Below are 15,000 nucleotides of genomic sequence, written 5' to 3'. Positions count from 1 at the left end.
GTTGAAGGTTCACCTCTCCAGCCAAGCTGTTGAAGAGTGTAAGCGTTTATAACTGTGCAAAACAACTCAAACAGCAAAAAGAAATGCAAAACGACCATCTATCTATTCGTGAACAGGACCCGTACTGGTCGTTATGTTTACATATACTTGCATTTTGCATGTGTCAGCATTTGTATATTTGTGTACAGGTAGGCCTGTCATGATCAGTGTTTTAGTTGATGTATAAACAATTGGGATCAACAGTTTGGGATATGGAAACAATTGAGAACAGTTTGCCTTTTGTTGTTCATTGCATGTGAATATTAAAGTGCAGGCCTAAAGTGCTGCATTGGCTGATCGGCTGTCTTTGTTCTTTCCTGTCAATACTTAGTAGCTCCCAACTGATGACACTTGGCTCAAACTCAAACAAAAACTTTACTCACTGCTGCCATCCATCTAAACGCTTCATAGTGCTAGTCGGAGTAAGATGATTTTTGTTAGCGCCATGAAATTTTCTGCTTTCTTTTATTTAAAAGCATTTGTCTCATCCCAGCTGATATAAGCACCCAGTCCACATTCAGTTTAATTGATCTGTAAACATGATTAGGAAAGCTAACAACTGTGTGAAATAATTGTGGTCAGCTTAAATAATTATGATCAGGCCCTTCAAAACAATTGTGACATGCTTATTCACAACACCGTGTAATGTTATTGATGAGATCCTTTTTGTAATTGTTAACATATATTAAAAATGAAGTGTCTACAGCACCACAGGAGGTTTTGTTGTCTTCCTAATAAGTCATTTTACAGCATATCTTTTCAGCCATCTAGATAACTCCAACAGCTTTGCAGCTTTTACAGTCAGACCAATACGTGAGCGACAGCTTTTGGGTTTGAAATCCATAACTTGAACATTTTAGTATTTGTTTTTCCCCCTGTGTTTCAGTGAGGGTGCTTGTTTAATTGGATGTTTACCCCCACTGTTGAATAAGATCATAATCATGTCATTGTGTTCCAGTCCATTCAATGTGTAGTAGACACAGGCTGAATTGTATGGCCACCTGCCACTGTGTTGCACCACGACCAAATGGAGCTTTCAGCAGCTTGTGATTGGAGGAAGATGGAGAGCGTTTTCTGTGGCAAATCCCCTCAACATCTTAACCAGGGGTGCGTTTTCTTAGCAGCCCTTTCACAGTGACTACTAGTGTCTTATAGGCTGATTCTTAACAGTTCACTAAGAGCGTGTGCTTTAAAGGGACAGTGCTCTATGCTTTCTTATTTGATTGTTTCTCTTGTTCGTGGTCGTCTGTTTGTGTTCATGTACTAAAAATAGCTGTAATTAATTTTTACTGAACGTTTTCCGAATTCTCTTTATCCCTTACAGTTAAACTGGCTGTTTTTGTTACTGTGACTTTGTCTTCTGTTTGAACAGACAGGGATAACCAGTTTAAAACAGCCTGTTTTTGCACCACTGTTTTTATGTACGGAGTGAGAAGTGATAATGCAGCTTTTAACAGCATTTTAACAATGTTTGCAAATCTCATGGCTGACTGCTCAGTCTTCTATGATGTGAACTACTAAAATGCAGTGACATGCTATGCTGCCTGGTAAACTGATTGTTTGGTGTTGCCCATAGTGATCATTGTGGTTTGATGTGTGAGCTACACATAGATGTGAATCAGTTGTGTGTTTTTGTGAGTTTTACTTCACTCTTCAGTGACTGCAACTTTAGCCTTGACTTTCAAGATTTTTTTTTTTGTGGTTTAAGTCTTTAAGAAGTGAGTCTGCCAAAGAGAGCATATGTGTGATATTTATATTGTTAAACTGCTTTTGCACCTTCTTGTCTTCTGTTGCACTTTGTCTGCTGTCTGTTGTTTACTGTGGTTTTGAACACCAGATCCAAATACCCTTAATGTTGTTGTGTAGCAATAAAAGAATCTTGACTCTTGATAGTCATGTCAGGGACATGTGGAGTGTTCTTTGTTGAGATTATTAGGTCTCCAGGGCTTTTACAATTCAATCACTGGTAGTGTTTTAGGCCTTTAAGTGTGCCGGAGCTACAATGAAAAAAGAAGCGATGCCTTCTGTTTACATGATTTAAATGTCTTAGTAGTTTCTGCGTTTGTAAGATATATTACACCAAGACAGACGCTGCCAGAATTTACTAACAAAGATAAACTTGTGTTATGATTTATTTTAGCCATGTGGAAATTATTTCTACATTCAGATTGAATACATTCAAATCCGTAATGGATTATGACTAAGAATCTTATCTAACTTCTGTCTTTCTTAGTTATGTTCACCAAAGTGCCACAGCTGCGCCATGCGAGTTAAAGCACTAGTATCAGGCTATTGTTTTAATATAGAGCTGCTCTTTTTTGTGCCAGGCTGGAAACACGGTGAAAAAATGTTTCTCACTTCTTTGTGACACAGAACTGGAGAGAGGCAGCCGAACGGCGTAGGAGGCATCTATTAGTAATCATTCCCAACTGGCTGGAGGGCATGAAGAGATCTCAAGGGTCTTGCAGAGAGGAGCTGTGTTTCAGCAATTGAACAAAACCAGTGTCACAAACACTTCCTCACAGCTGTGCTTATTTTTCCTCTCCTAAAGAGACTCAATGTATTTGATTTTTTTTTTCTTCCAACCCATTGTGCTCAGCTTCAGAAAACAGAATAAATAAAGAAAACAAAATGATTTTTGTTTTTCCGTCGTGAAATGACAGTCTAGAGTTGCTCCCCGCCATCAAATCTTGTTCACTGAACAAACAAATCCGAACGTCAGTCATTTTCTAATGATCGTGACTCATAATGTGTTGTCTTGCTGGCTGTTGGCTCAGTTAACTGTGAGCGTTTGCGTAGACCAAGAGGAACCATCACTTTGCTGATGGTCTTTTATTGGTGTGGTTTTACATGGAAGATTAGCACTTCCCCGTGAGAATGCGATGCTGCCTACTGTGTTCACTTTCCCTCACTGTATTATTTACATCAATCATGTTGTTTCCTGCAATCCTGGATTTCTGCCTCTCTTTTCAGAACAGGGAGAAGCCTTGGGGAGACCAGTGACAGAATAGAAGTAATCTGGTTAGTGTTTTTGGCATAGTGTGAATCCATCTTTTGAGCTAGAGTGTGCTCAGAATTCACCCATGAGGGCAATTTGGAGCAGCCGCTGCCAGAGCCTCTGTGAAGCAATCGCAGGGAGAGCAGTAAATAATGTCTTGTAAATGGAAGTACTTTCCTATGAAGTGTCAGGCAACCTGGGGGAAATCCCATGAGGATGCTGGTGTGCGCACTGAAGTTGATTTGTCAATACTCAGGCAGTGGAAACGCTGGATTTCCATGCAGTACCCGGGCACAAGGATATGGCTCCTTTGATCTGAGGTTTGATTTGTTCACTTGTCTGGAGACCCATGCCGACACAGTATGAGCCGCGTGGCTCAACATTGGCTCAATATGGCATGTTCTCTCAATCGCCTCCATTTGTTGTGCAAAGGAAAACTGGAGGCATGGTGTAGCAGCTTCACGACATATAATACGATATGATCCAGCACTGAACATCACAACAGACATACTGACATATTTTACTAAACAGTGTCAGAATAGGTTGAATTGTTAGCTTGATGCATCCATAGACGAGTGCTGAGGTTTGTTGTGTTGGATTTTCTGCATCTTGTTTATTCCTATTCCTCATAAAAAGGCAACTGCTCTGCTGTATGGTGTTTTTCTTTTTCCTCTGTGAAAGCAAAGATAATCTAGAAGCATGTGTCAGAAATATATCACTCTCTCACCTTTGAACATGATGGTGGTTTCACACGATCATATTTACTCTGTCATAATAGATTTAGAAAGATTGGTACACCCACTACCAATATTCATTAGTTTATCACCAAACATACATTTACAGCACATTGCTGTAGTGATGCTTTTATGCAACTCTACCTGGGTGTTTGTGTTTTAGGATGGTAGATTTTTTTTTTTTTTTTTTTTTTTTTTCATTTGCAAGTTATAGAGTTGTCTGGGTTTTTTTTTTTTTTCCTTAACGCTTAAAGCTGTTGTAAACTAATACATGTTTTAAGTTTTAACTCCTTAGCCTGCATGTGTACTTCATCGACCTCCTCTTGAGTTTACCTGTAGCAAGTAATCTGAGAGAGATGCACCTAGTTTGACACGTACATTCTTTGTGCTGTCATTTTCCGACAAGAAGACTGGCTTTGATTCGTCACTTTTGCGAATTGCTGTTTTTCCCCTTGGTGTTCGCTAGGAATCAACGTCTGTGTCCCAGAGAGCATCAAGCAAAGTCTGATATCCTGGACAGTGCAAGTGTGTTCCTCAAAAAAAATCCTTGATGGGGTATTCAATTGCTGTGTACTCATTAAATTTAACAATCTGCCAACACTCGCTGACAGCACACACAACAAGCCTGTGCTCTCATTCTTCTCAGAAGCTGTTTTTTCATGTGTTACGGGTGCCAAAAGTAGGGTAATTGGCTGCAGCGGCGGTTCACTCGTCTGTTGTTTTAAGATATTCAGCTGACACTTGGGGCAGCCTGGCAGAAATGAGACAGGCCAGCTTTTTCCCTTCCTGATGCGGAGCAGGCTCACTGTGGCCAGAGCGAGGGTAGATTTAAGACAGTTGACTCTTGGATTCTCTGTAGTTTTTCATTTTTTTTTTTTTTTTTTTTTTTTTTGTTCACCTCCTTAAAACTTGAGGTTCGTGCAAACATGCTACATCCTGTCTCATCTAGAGCGTCATGAGGAGAATGTGGTTTTAAATGCTGCTTAGAACGTAGGAAGAAAAAAAAAAACTTCACAACTGTGTTTCCTCCAGGAGCGTTAGGGTGTTGTATTTGTGCCTTTAGGCTGGATCCCTGAACTCTTCAAGTATGCTTTGAGCTGCCTTGTGTCCTTTGTTATAGTCTGTAGTCTGTGTTTATACCATGGGCATAACTTTGTTTTGAAAAGTGCTGGAGACGAGAGAGAAACCTGAATAATCAGTCAGGAACAGGCTTGCAAAGATTGTTTTGGTTATAGTTGCTGGCTACCTGGCTAACAAGTCTTGTAATGATGGGTTTTATATACTGAGATATTTCTAAGTATAAAATAAGTATGCATCTTGCATCGTGCTGAACAGTTAGATTTGTTGACATTTGCTTGTTGTCAGATAGCACTCACCCACTCACTTCCTTAAGATCAGGAAAAAAAACGTGCTATTTAGCCAGTGTCTGCATCACTGTAGTACACAACAGACCTGTTATTTAATACTGGAGTGCTCCATGGCTGAGCGTCATGTGCCAGTATAATGGCAGACGAATGACCAACACTTTCCCAGATGGTCTTAGTGAGGTTTTTAGAAAATGTTTGGACAGATTTTGACTTTCTGTATAAAAGACCTGTAATAAACCTCACTTTCATAAAGTGTTGGGGACAAAATCAAGCCGTTCCCCACTGTGAATATGTTTGTACCATGTAGTCTTTGACCAGAAGACCACATTTTACAAATAAAATTATAAATCTGATACAACATAAAAGAAAAGACACTCTGCTTCCATGTTAAACACCTTTGTTCACAACTTGGCATAAACGAAGTGGGACCAAAAGTGGGATGCCCTAATGAGCGGACACCACTGGGGACCAAATTACTTCTCTCCTAAAAGAAAAATCTTCTGGTAGCATGAACCCAAACTAAACAAGCCAGTGTTAAAGTTGTTGTGAAAGATTAATGAAGTCCATTAGATTGCCTAATTGTAGCATCAGTAGTACAAATGTATCTGTGTGGTTAAATGGTCTTAGAACTACAATCTTGGATTTCAGTAATGTGAAACTGAAAGCTCTGGCACTGAATTTGTAAAAGAAAGTGTAAATAAGTTACTTCTAAGCTTCTTAAAGATATGTTGGATCAGGGAAATCAGAATGATGTGGGTGATGATAAAAGCACACATTGTTTTGTTTTGTATTATATTGGATGTGTACTTCTTGGCTTAAAGTTGGTAAGCAGTGCTGCTTTTATTAAATGAGAGTTTAGGCAGCTAAATGTTAACAGTAAAAACACATTACAGGTCCTCGATCTTAGTTTTAATTAATTCATCATATGGTATCGCTGGCTTCAGCAGTGTAGTTTAGACTTAACCGTGGCCAGTGTAGACTTAACTGTTGTAGGTTATACAGCTCAGGAGAATACAATTCTGTAGTCACTGAATAGATGGCATTTCTTTCCAAAGATGGCGTAGATGTTAACTGCAGTTTTAGGCAGTGCAGTGTTATAATAGCACATAGGACAGATTCAATTAAGCTAGCCATTTACACTGCCATAAACGTCAAAGACATTCAAGCGTTGGTATTGTGTGACATTTTAGTGAGTAATTCCAGTTTCGAGGCTTGTAGCCCGGGGCCTGATGTTATATTGCAGCAGTATTCCGGTGTAAAGCGGTGACCAGACGCGGTCAGAGCCGATGGTTGAGCTCCATGCCAGCAGTGCCTTAAAGAATCAAACAGGCATGTGCAAATTATGAGAACCTCTCACAGATTACTACAATATGTTGTCTCAGATCAGACAGACTTTCCTTTGGGGAGTCGTCCTGCAGGATCGGAGGGGGGCGGCGGGGTGGTGACGTTTGTAATTTTAAAGCAAAACCAAAGCAGATGTTGGAAAATGAAAGTGGTGCGGGATTACTTTAGGCTGCTTTGAAAAAATAGGAGGAGGGGAAAAAAGGCTATGAACAAACTGGTGTTTTTGTTTTAAGAGCTGTGCAGCCGCTTGGCTGGCTGGCTGGCTGTTGTCAGTAAAGAGAGTGGAAAATGAGATGCCATCTTGTGGGAGAATGGAGCCATATTGGGCCGTCCCTGCCGACTGGAGTGTGGGGCTGAGTGTGACACTGCTGATTAGCTAAGAGATTGCCTGCTGTAATGACACTGCATGAGGCTAGCTTTGTACACGCGCACACACACACACTTGTACACAAACACACACAGCAAACCAGTGTTTTATTGCCTGGGCCCGCAGCTGCATGTCACTGCTTATGTAAAGCCTCCTGGAATATTGCACCATCTTTAGATACTGCCCTTTTCCAGAGCACAGTCATCTACAAGGGGTAGACACGCATACACAGAGGCCCACACACAGTGGTTCCAGTCTGGTTTGTCCATTTGTAAGTGCATTAATGTGAGGAATGAGGGAGAGGGCGAGGCGGAGAGGAGATGTATTAGGGAGGCAGTACAATTTTCTCAGATGCAGCAGCTGTGACAGTATGGGCTGAGAGCAGGGAGCGGGGGTATTTTTATTGTGTTTGATGCGTGCTTTTCAGTGCCGTACCCTGTAAACACACTGGGCCATTCATTTCGCCTAAATGTTTAACTGATGTTTTGCGCTGCGTGGCCGGTATTAGTTTTATTGAACGGTTTCTTCTTCAGTAACAGACTGTAGCCTGGTTGCAATTTGCTGTATTAAATCTGGTGAGGTTTCACTGCCGAGGTATAGTACTGGTACAAGCAAGAGTAGAAGGATAAAAAAAAGCCACTAAAGCCACCAAGCCAATACATCTTAAATCCAAAATGCAGAATCTGTGGCTAGAATAATAGAAACATGTTTGCATTAAAAAGCATGCTTTAGTAATGAATAACATTTGTTGTTGTTGTGGTGAATTTTATTAAATATCTGATCTAGTTTGTCATTAGGTACTGTTTAGCTCAGGGGTCAGGAACAGAAGGCAAGAGTCCACCACGGTTTGGTGGTATTCTCGCTAACTAAACCTGGTGATTAAGGGATGAGTTGAGCCTGGTGTGCTTGAAAAAGAGTACCACCACTGTGCAGGAATCTGACCCTCCAGGACCAGATGTCCTCACCTCTGGTTTAGCTACTACAGTGATGGCCTACGTACTTAGCACCTTATTTAATTTAAGACCTGATTTCAAGTGAAACTGGCAAACTTTAGCCGATAGAACTGAGGGAAAAGGCGACAGGTGGACGAGCTCAGCAGGGAGGACCGCCAGTCACCACACTGTCACATTTGCTATTGTGGCAGTTTATGAATTGAGACAAAATGTTTATTAAAAGAATGCAGAGAAAAACTCCCAAAGGCAGGTGGCTACTCATTTTTAGTGGCTGAAATGTGAAACAGTGAGTACCCCTGGGTCTGAGCCCAGTGAGCGTTTGTTTGGCTTTTTTCCTGACACCTCGAGGAAATGTAAATGATAATCGATACTCCATCAGCAATTGCTCGTGGCCCGCGTCCACCATGGACTGTTGGCTCAGGCTATAAAGTGATTGATCTGTCTCATAGGTAGCAATCAATAAGGAAGATGTATACACTTAATTAAGAGTCACTGGGTCATGTGAGTGGATATTTTTTGTATCATTATAACTCTAATAATAACATTATGGGTTCTTGTACTGCTGGTTGTCTATTTGCTTTATTAGCTGTCTGATTTGCATGTGGAGAGAGGCTCGTTAAAGGCTCCGGGTGTGACTACAGGATTACACCCCTCGTCTCCCCCCAAACACACCCTTTCTCTTCTTCCCCTCCACTTTTTTAAAAAAGAGCTTGTGGGTGAGAGTGAGCGACATCACAGGGTGGGACATAAAAGCCTGGGCTGCTGCAGGATTGGCTCATAAAGCAGGTTTGGAAGGTTCTGTCTGATGGCAGACCAGGGCTGGATTTCTTTTACTGCTGCTTGTGCCGCGATAATCAAGTCCTACCCTGATGTTTTAATGGGCACTGTGTGGGGATCTAAACGGGTGAATTATGGGCCTAAGGGGAGACTGACCTTGCTGCCTTTGTGTGCTCTAATCAGCTCTGAGTCATCAGAGAGAAGCCGTCGCGCGGCCTCTCCACCACTCTGCCCTTGCTATGCCCTTGCGGTGGGGCTACATCCTCCTGACAGCAGCGGCCACTTATGAACAAGGCAGCGTCAGATAGACACCTTGTCTTTTAGTGACTCCACTCTCTCCTGCTGCACTGTATATCAGGATCATGATAGTTATTTTAGTGTCATGATATTTGTGAAATATTTCACAAAATTACCAAATTCCATCCATTCCAAAAATCTATGTTTTAAATCCATGTTTGCTCATTTTTGCTAAATAATAAATACTACAGAAACCTTCAGGGGTGTAATAACTACAGAACTCTACCAAGAGAAGCCACTGTCAGTGATCAAAACCACTCTTTATTATGGTTGTTCATGGGTTTGTTAGTAAAGAACGCTCAATTGACCGTTTGCATGCTTGTGGGTTGTTGTTTGGTGAAATGATTCTTCAGATTGATGTAGAATATTTTGTATATGGTTCTGTATAGAACATTTTTTTTAGAATAATTCTATATAGCACCAAAAGGGATTTTGCTATTGTTATGATGTGAAGCTTGTAATGAAACATGAACCCTTTTTGGTGCTGTATAGAATCTTTTTTTTTTTTTTGTAATTCTACCACCGTTCTGTGTAATTCTGTATAGAACTATTCTCTTTGCTAAAGAACCCTTGAAGAAGCCTCTTTTTTTAAGAGTACAGTCATCTAGATGCATCCCACCGAATAAACTCGGTGGACAGATGGAAGGGGTTTATGTCGCTAATTGAAGATGGAGAGAGAGGATGGTGTGCTGTTTAAGGATTTTATGAGGCATATCATGGTTTTAGATCATTATTTTTGCACAAGAACCTGCTACCGTTCAGTGCTTTGTTTTTAAATGAAAATGTGTATTTTATTGTCGATTGGTATATCAGTGAATCAAGAATCGTGATATTTTTAACACAGAGTATCAAATATGGAATTGAATCTTGAGCTCAGGAAATCCTACCAACTTTGAAAATGTGCTTCACTGCACCCCACAAACCTGATATAGCTTGTTTTGATTGAGCTGTTCTGGGAACATATCAGTGTTGCAAACCAGACAAGGCACAATTTCAGAAAGGAAACTTGCATAAAAAAAAAAAAGTATACAGTAAGTTCAGGTGAGCTTTCCAAACTGTCTGCACCGCCCAACAAGTGATTTACGTTGTGAATGTTCGTCATCCAAGAATATCACTAAATGTACTAAAGCCACAAATCATTTTGTTGTTCATCGCCTGAAGTCATGTGCAAAAATTTGAACACTCTTGCCGTATTACGTGTTTTTGTCATATGTTTAGTGTACAACTTGTTTATTTGGTGTGGACACATTTTATGTTTTTTTTTTTTTTTTTGCCTGTAGAGGAGTTAGACCAATCAGAGGCAGCCAAACCTCCACATGTTTACATCACAACCACAACTTACTTGCAGTTTGGCACACTCAAGGGTCAAGCCTCAAGCTGAAAGAGGTGGATATTCTGGTCGTCTTGGCCAAATTAAATCAGGCTTGAATCTTAATTTATAAAAAAATTGCAATTTAAATCGAAGTTGCAATATTAGACGGGAAAAATGTGATATTTTCTCCAAATTGTTCAGACCTATGTTAAATTGAGCTGATAAACAGTAATTGTGTTCAGTGTAGATGTATTAATGAATTTATTAATTAACAAGACATGTCATTTGTCCGGGGCATTCAAACTTTAGTATAACACTGATGTGAAAGTGGATATTGATAACAATTATCGTCATTGTGATAAATTGTCACAGTAGGCAACAGCATGCTTTTCTGAGCATCCACATAGTGGATATCATCAGTATTTAAAGGACACTGACCAGTTACATGTTTTAATGAACAGGGAGGATAAATAGGTCTTGTTTAACTGGATACATTGCCATATGTGAAACATTGAAAGCATCTCCTATTTTTTTTGTTTCATGATTTTTTTTTTCTCCCCCCATGTGGCACTATTGTCTTTTCCAGCTTACAAGTATTATGACACAAACTAGCCCATATTCATCGCTATGTGTGACCAAATCTGATTGTAAAATTGACACATGCAAAATTTTGTGATTCATGAATTTAATCTGGTAGGATTGTGTTTCATTTCAGTTTAAATATTTAACAATCTGAAAAAATGCTTTATTTGCAATTTGTTAATCAAAACTATGAACAACATAGAAAATAGCATTAATACTAATCATTTGTGCACATGGCAATATGTGTCATGTTATACATATTTTACGTGTTACTCTGGTTCCTTTTAATGACATTACACTGTGCTTTCGTTGTATACTACTAACTTCACCCAAAAAATAAACCGTACAAAGCGCAGCTAGTACAGAAGCATCCAATACAGTGCTATAATACAGTGTTTAAATATGTTATTTTAGGGGAATAATTACACAACACGTTTTCATCATTCTATTGTCTTAAAAACTAAACATTCACATTTTACTTTTGGCAGTGATGGTAATTTTAACACTAAAGTTTGGTCAGTAGGGGGAGCAGCACACTCAATTCACCTATGAGCACAACCATTGGCTCATGAGCTGCTGAATGCACCTATGTAAATGAGACATTGAAGGGTGGGGCATAATTTTGTACATTGAAACTGATTCATTATTTGTGCTCAAATCTTTGGTTATATCCTCACCGTACGAGAGTTTCACGAATCAGATCTAGACAGTTCATACGTCATTAAATGCAGTAAAATATCTCTCCTTTTTACGCAGCTTTGATGAATAAGGGTCTTTGTGCATTGTGAAAATGTCTTCTGGTCATCTGGTATCTGGTCATGTTTGTGCCATATCGCCCATCCCTACTTTACCAGAATAGATAATATATCATCCATCGCCTCCTCTCCTCTCCCTCCCTCCCTCTCTCTCTCTCTTCTTTCACCAGAGACAAAAGCTGAGTGTGCATGGATATGTTGCTATCTCTATTGTGCTTCCTCCTTGCAAGCCTACGTGCAGCTGTTAGAGAAGGGAAGAGCAGGGAGGAGAGAGAGAGAGGGAGAGAGAGGGAGGTGAAGAGGGGAAAAGTGTAAACAATAAGCTGCAGCAGCGCTATCCAATGGATCAATTTGTAATAAATCTGTTGCCTCAAGCTGTTGAGCGATCGCGCACTGCAAAGGTGACTGCATTTTTCTGTCTTAAGCAAGGCGCTGCGGATTAGGTTGACATTTCAGTGCATTTAATGAACCCACTGGCACGAGAATGCAGGGAAATTTAGTGAAGACCAGTAATTCACTTATCAAAACAAGATTTTCTCACCCACTTTTATCATTGAAGTGTTTCCCTGCAGCTCATTCTGTCCCTCCCACCTTTCTTCTTTTCATTTTTTTTTCTCTTTTGCTTGCTCTTTCTTTCAGCCCCTGTGTAAAGAAAGGCTTTGGTTAGTATGAACAGACATCGACATAATCAAATAACAAGTAACGAGTCACATAAGACCGTCAGGCTGATAGAATAATTAAAAATCAACTACCACCTTAAAAGCCTGTAAGGCTGTCAGCCTGGAGTCTTTCTCCATATTTTCCAGAGAGCGCTAGTACAGAGTGAACCTGCTTTTATTGGCCTTATTGGCTACTGAAAAGCCTGGCGATAAATTTGATGGTCTACTCAAAATTTAGTGCTTGAAATATTAGCTTTAATATGTATTCATCTGACAGAAAAATGTAAGGGTGTCAGTCATTGTGTCGAGAGCAGAGGCAGTAATTTGATCCCCACTATTTTAAGTGATCCTTTAGGGATTTCACACAGTGAAGAGAGCATGGGACAGGATCCGCCTCATGAAATAAACATCAGCAGACGGGAGGAGACAAGAGGAACGCAATAAAGTCTAAGTCAACAGAATTATTGATTTTATTCAAATGGCAGTTTTAGCCCCAGTATATGAGGAGAGGTGAGATGGGGGTTATTTTCTGTGCCGTTAGATGCCTCTCTGAGCTTTGGAAACCTGCTTGTACAAAACACAGGACTGTTTTGACGAAGCTCATTGTCCACTACGTATTTGAAATGGAAACGTATTGATTGCTACATAAAGTGGGTGGTTATCACTTGTGCTTATTTTATTATGAAAGAAAGATAATGAAAGCAGAAATTAATTCCGGCGCATATCGTTGGCTCCCGTGGGACTGATGTTGGGGGGGGGGCTCATTCTGCAAGTCAAAAGTGTTACTATTCAAATCGGATAGATTTGTCTGCACAAAACAGGGGGATTTATATTGCATGAACAATTTAATTGGCTTTTTCGCTTATCATTATGATGTTTATCTTCATGTTCTCTTTTTTTCAGCCTTCCCTGGGGGGGTACCTTAAATACATTTCAATGTTTTAATAAGAGTATTTTGTTGGATTTGGTATTTTATTGCATTTTTATTAGAAAACACTTTGAGTCTGTGCCAGATACAAAGCCTCAGTCGCTGACACAATTTTGCATCTTAGACATCGCTGCAAAGGCTGCTTTGTTTCACCATTGTCTTTAATTACACGAATGCCTCGACGTAGGCTTGTAACATCACAACATCCACCCTCTGGAGAGCCCCCTTCTTATCTTGTTGACATACATCGCCCACTTCTTATAGAGGTTATTATTGAGATCCTCTCTGGTTTGAGTGCTACTGTATAGCCTGCATTAATTTCCCCTGTCTGAAGTGTGTGTGTGTGTGTGTGTGTGTGTGTGTGTGTGTGTGTGTGTGTGTGTGTGTGTGTGTGTGTGTGTGTGTGTGTGTGTGTGTGTGTGTGTATGCTCATGCGCTTTTAAACACTCCTGTCAAATATTATCATAAAAGGGAGCATCACCATAAAATGGGTGCTTGTGTGCATGGATGAGCGATTGCCTGTGCTCTCGCTTACAGTTTCTTGTAATTATTGGAATTGATGTTTGCAGTGCTGCTCTAAATCTGTAGGCTCCGTGGGTAATAAAGATGGGGGAGCAGTGAAGCTGCTAGGCTGCGAAATAAAAGGCAATCAACCTTCCACTTCCTGCCTCTCTCGCGCAAAATGAAGCAGCAGAAATACTAATTAAGCGAAGCAAAGAGCGGCTCCTGACTGCACTGTTTTCTCACCCAGGCGTTGTGATGAAGATGCCTCAGCCTTGCTGCTGCTGCTGCTGTTGGCTTCCCCCCTCCAAAAACAGTGCCTCATTATTTCCCCAACAGTGCCTTGCCCCAGGCTTTAGATTAGGAGGGTCCCCCTCACTTTCTACAACTAAATCTCGGGGGTGGGGGGTGTATTGATATTTTTTTCAGTATCGACACTAATATCAGTACCGTCATTTGTATACATTAGTAATATCTTCCTGATAACTTCCTTTTAATTACAGACCAAAAGTGTGTCAGGTTTTAACCAGAAATGAGTGTGAAGTGCTGAAAGAGGGAGCATTTATCGATGGTAATGGAGTTCAGGCTAATCAAGGAGTGCTGGTGTTACTAACATGCTTACAGCCGGCTTGTTTTGATTAGACTGCTTCTCCTTGTTCTCCTTCTTTTACAGTTACACCAAAAGGAATCTTTTTTTAAGGATTATTAATGTTAACCAGACAGAAACCAAATTTATCAAAAGAATACTCAGTACTTTTTGTGTATTTTCAACTTTTCTTTCAAAGCACTCTGAATCACCCTTATAGCGTGCCATATTTAAAAATACATTCAAAAACTATGAATTCAATTATTTAGATCTTTAAAACCTACAGGACTGATTATACCATGTCCTCCATTCATTACTGCTAAAACATCATTATGCCAACAGGTATACTGGTATAGATGCTATATTACCCATCGTTGCTTCAGTTCATCAGGAAGACTGCAGATGAGGTAGTTACAGCGATGGAGAAAGAAGCTCAAGATTTGTCCTGGCCCAACCCCCATGGATCGGTGAGCCGAAACCGGCCCTTCCTGATTGTGATCGGCACCCGTGCCGAAGTGCTCTGTTCCCTCGGCTGCTCTGGAGAGGAAGGCAGGCTCGCTATTGATCCTGCCATTGATTTCCGAGATCACTGCCTGTTTCTGATGACACTGAAGTTGGCGCTCTCTTTTGTCATCTTAAGTGTTCTTTGAATCCTGCCTCGCCTGTTAGCAAAAGCGGCATCGGAACATAATGGAAGCAGCTTTGTAACCTCAGTTTTTTTTTTTTTCCTCCCAACGAGGAGATTAATTATTGTATTATTGCAATCATTTCTCACCTTTTAAGCAAATTACTGGGGGTTGC

At 40.4% G+C, this 15,000-nt stretch overlaps 1 protein-coding gene across 2 annotated transcripts in view; it reads left to right on the top strand.

Moving 5' to 3' along the window:
- rerea (arginine-glutamic acid dipeptide (RE) repeats a) overlaps nucleotides 1-15,000 on the top strand; it is a 185,438-nt gene that overhangs the window by 1,093 nt on the left and 169,345 nt on the right. The gene's annotated exons all lie outside the window — the stretch shown is intronic.

The sequence above is a fragment of the Pygocentrus nattereri genome, chromosome 9 (genome assembly GCF_015220715.1).
Source record: "Pygocentrus nattereri isolate fPygNat1 chromosome 9, fPygNat1.pri, whole genome shotgun sequence".
Lineage (NCBI taxonomy): Eukaryota > Metazoa > Chordata > Actinopteri > Characiformes > Serrasalmidae > Pygocentrus > Pygocentrus nattereri.
The sequence above is the reverse complement of the archived record's forward strand: the minus strand, read 5'-3'. Positions and strand labels throughout refer to the sequence as shown.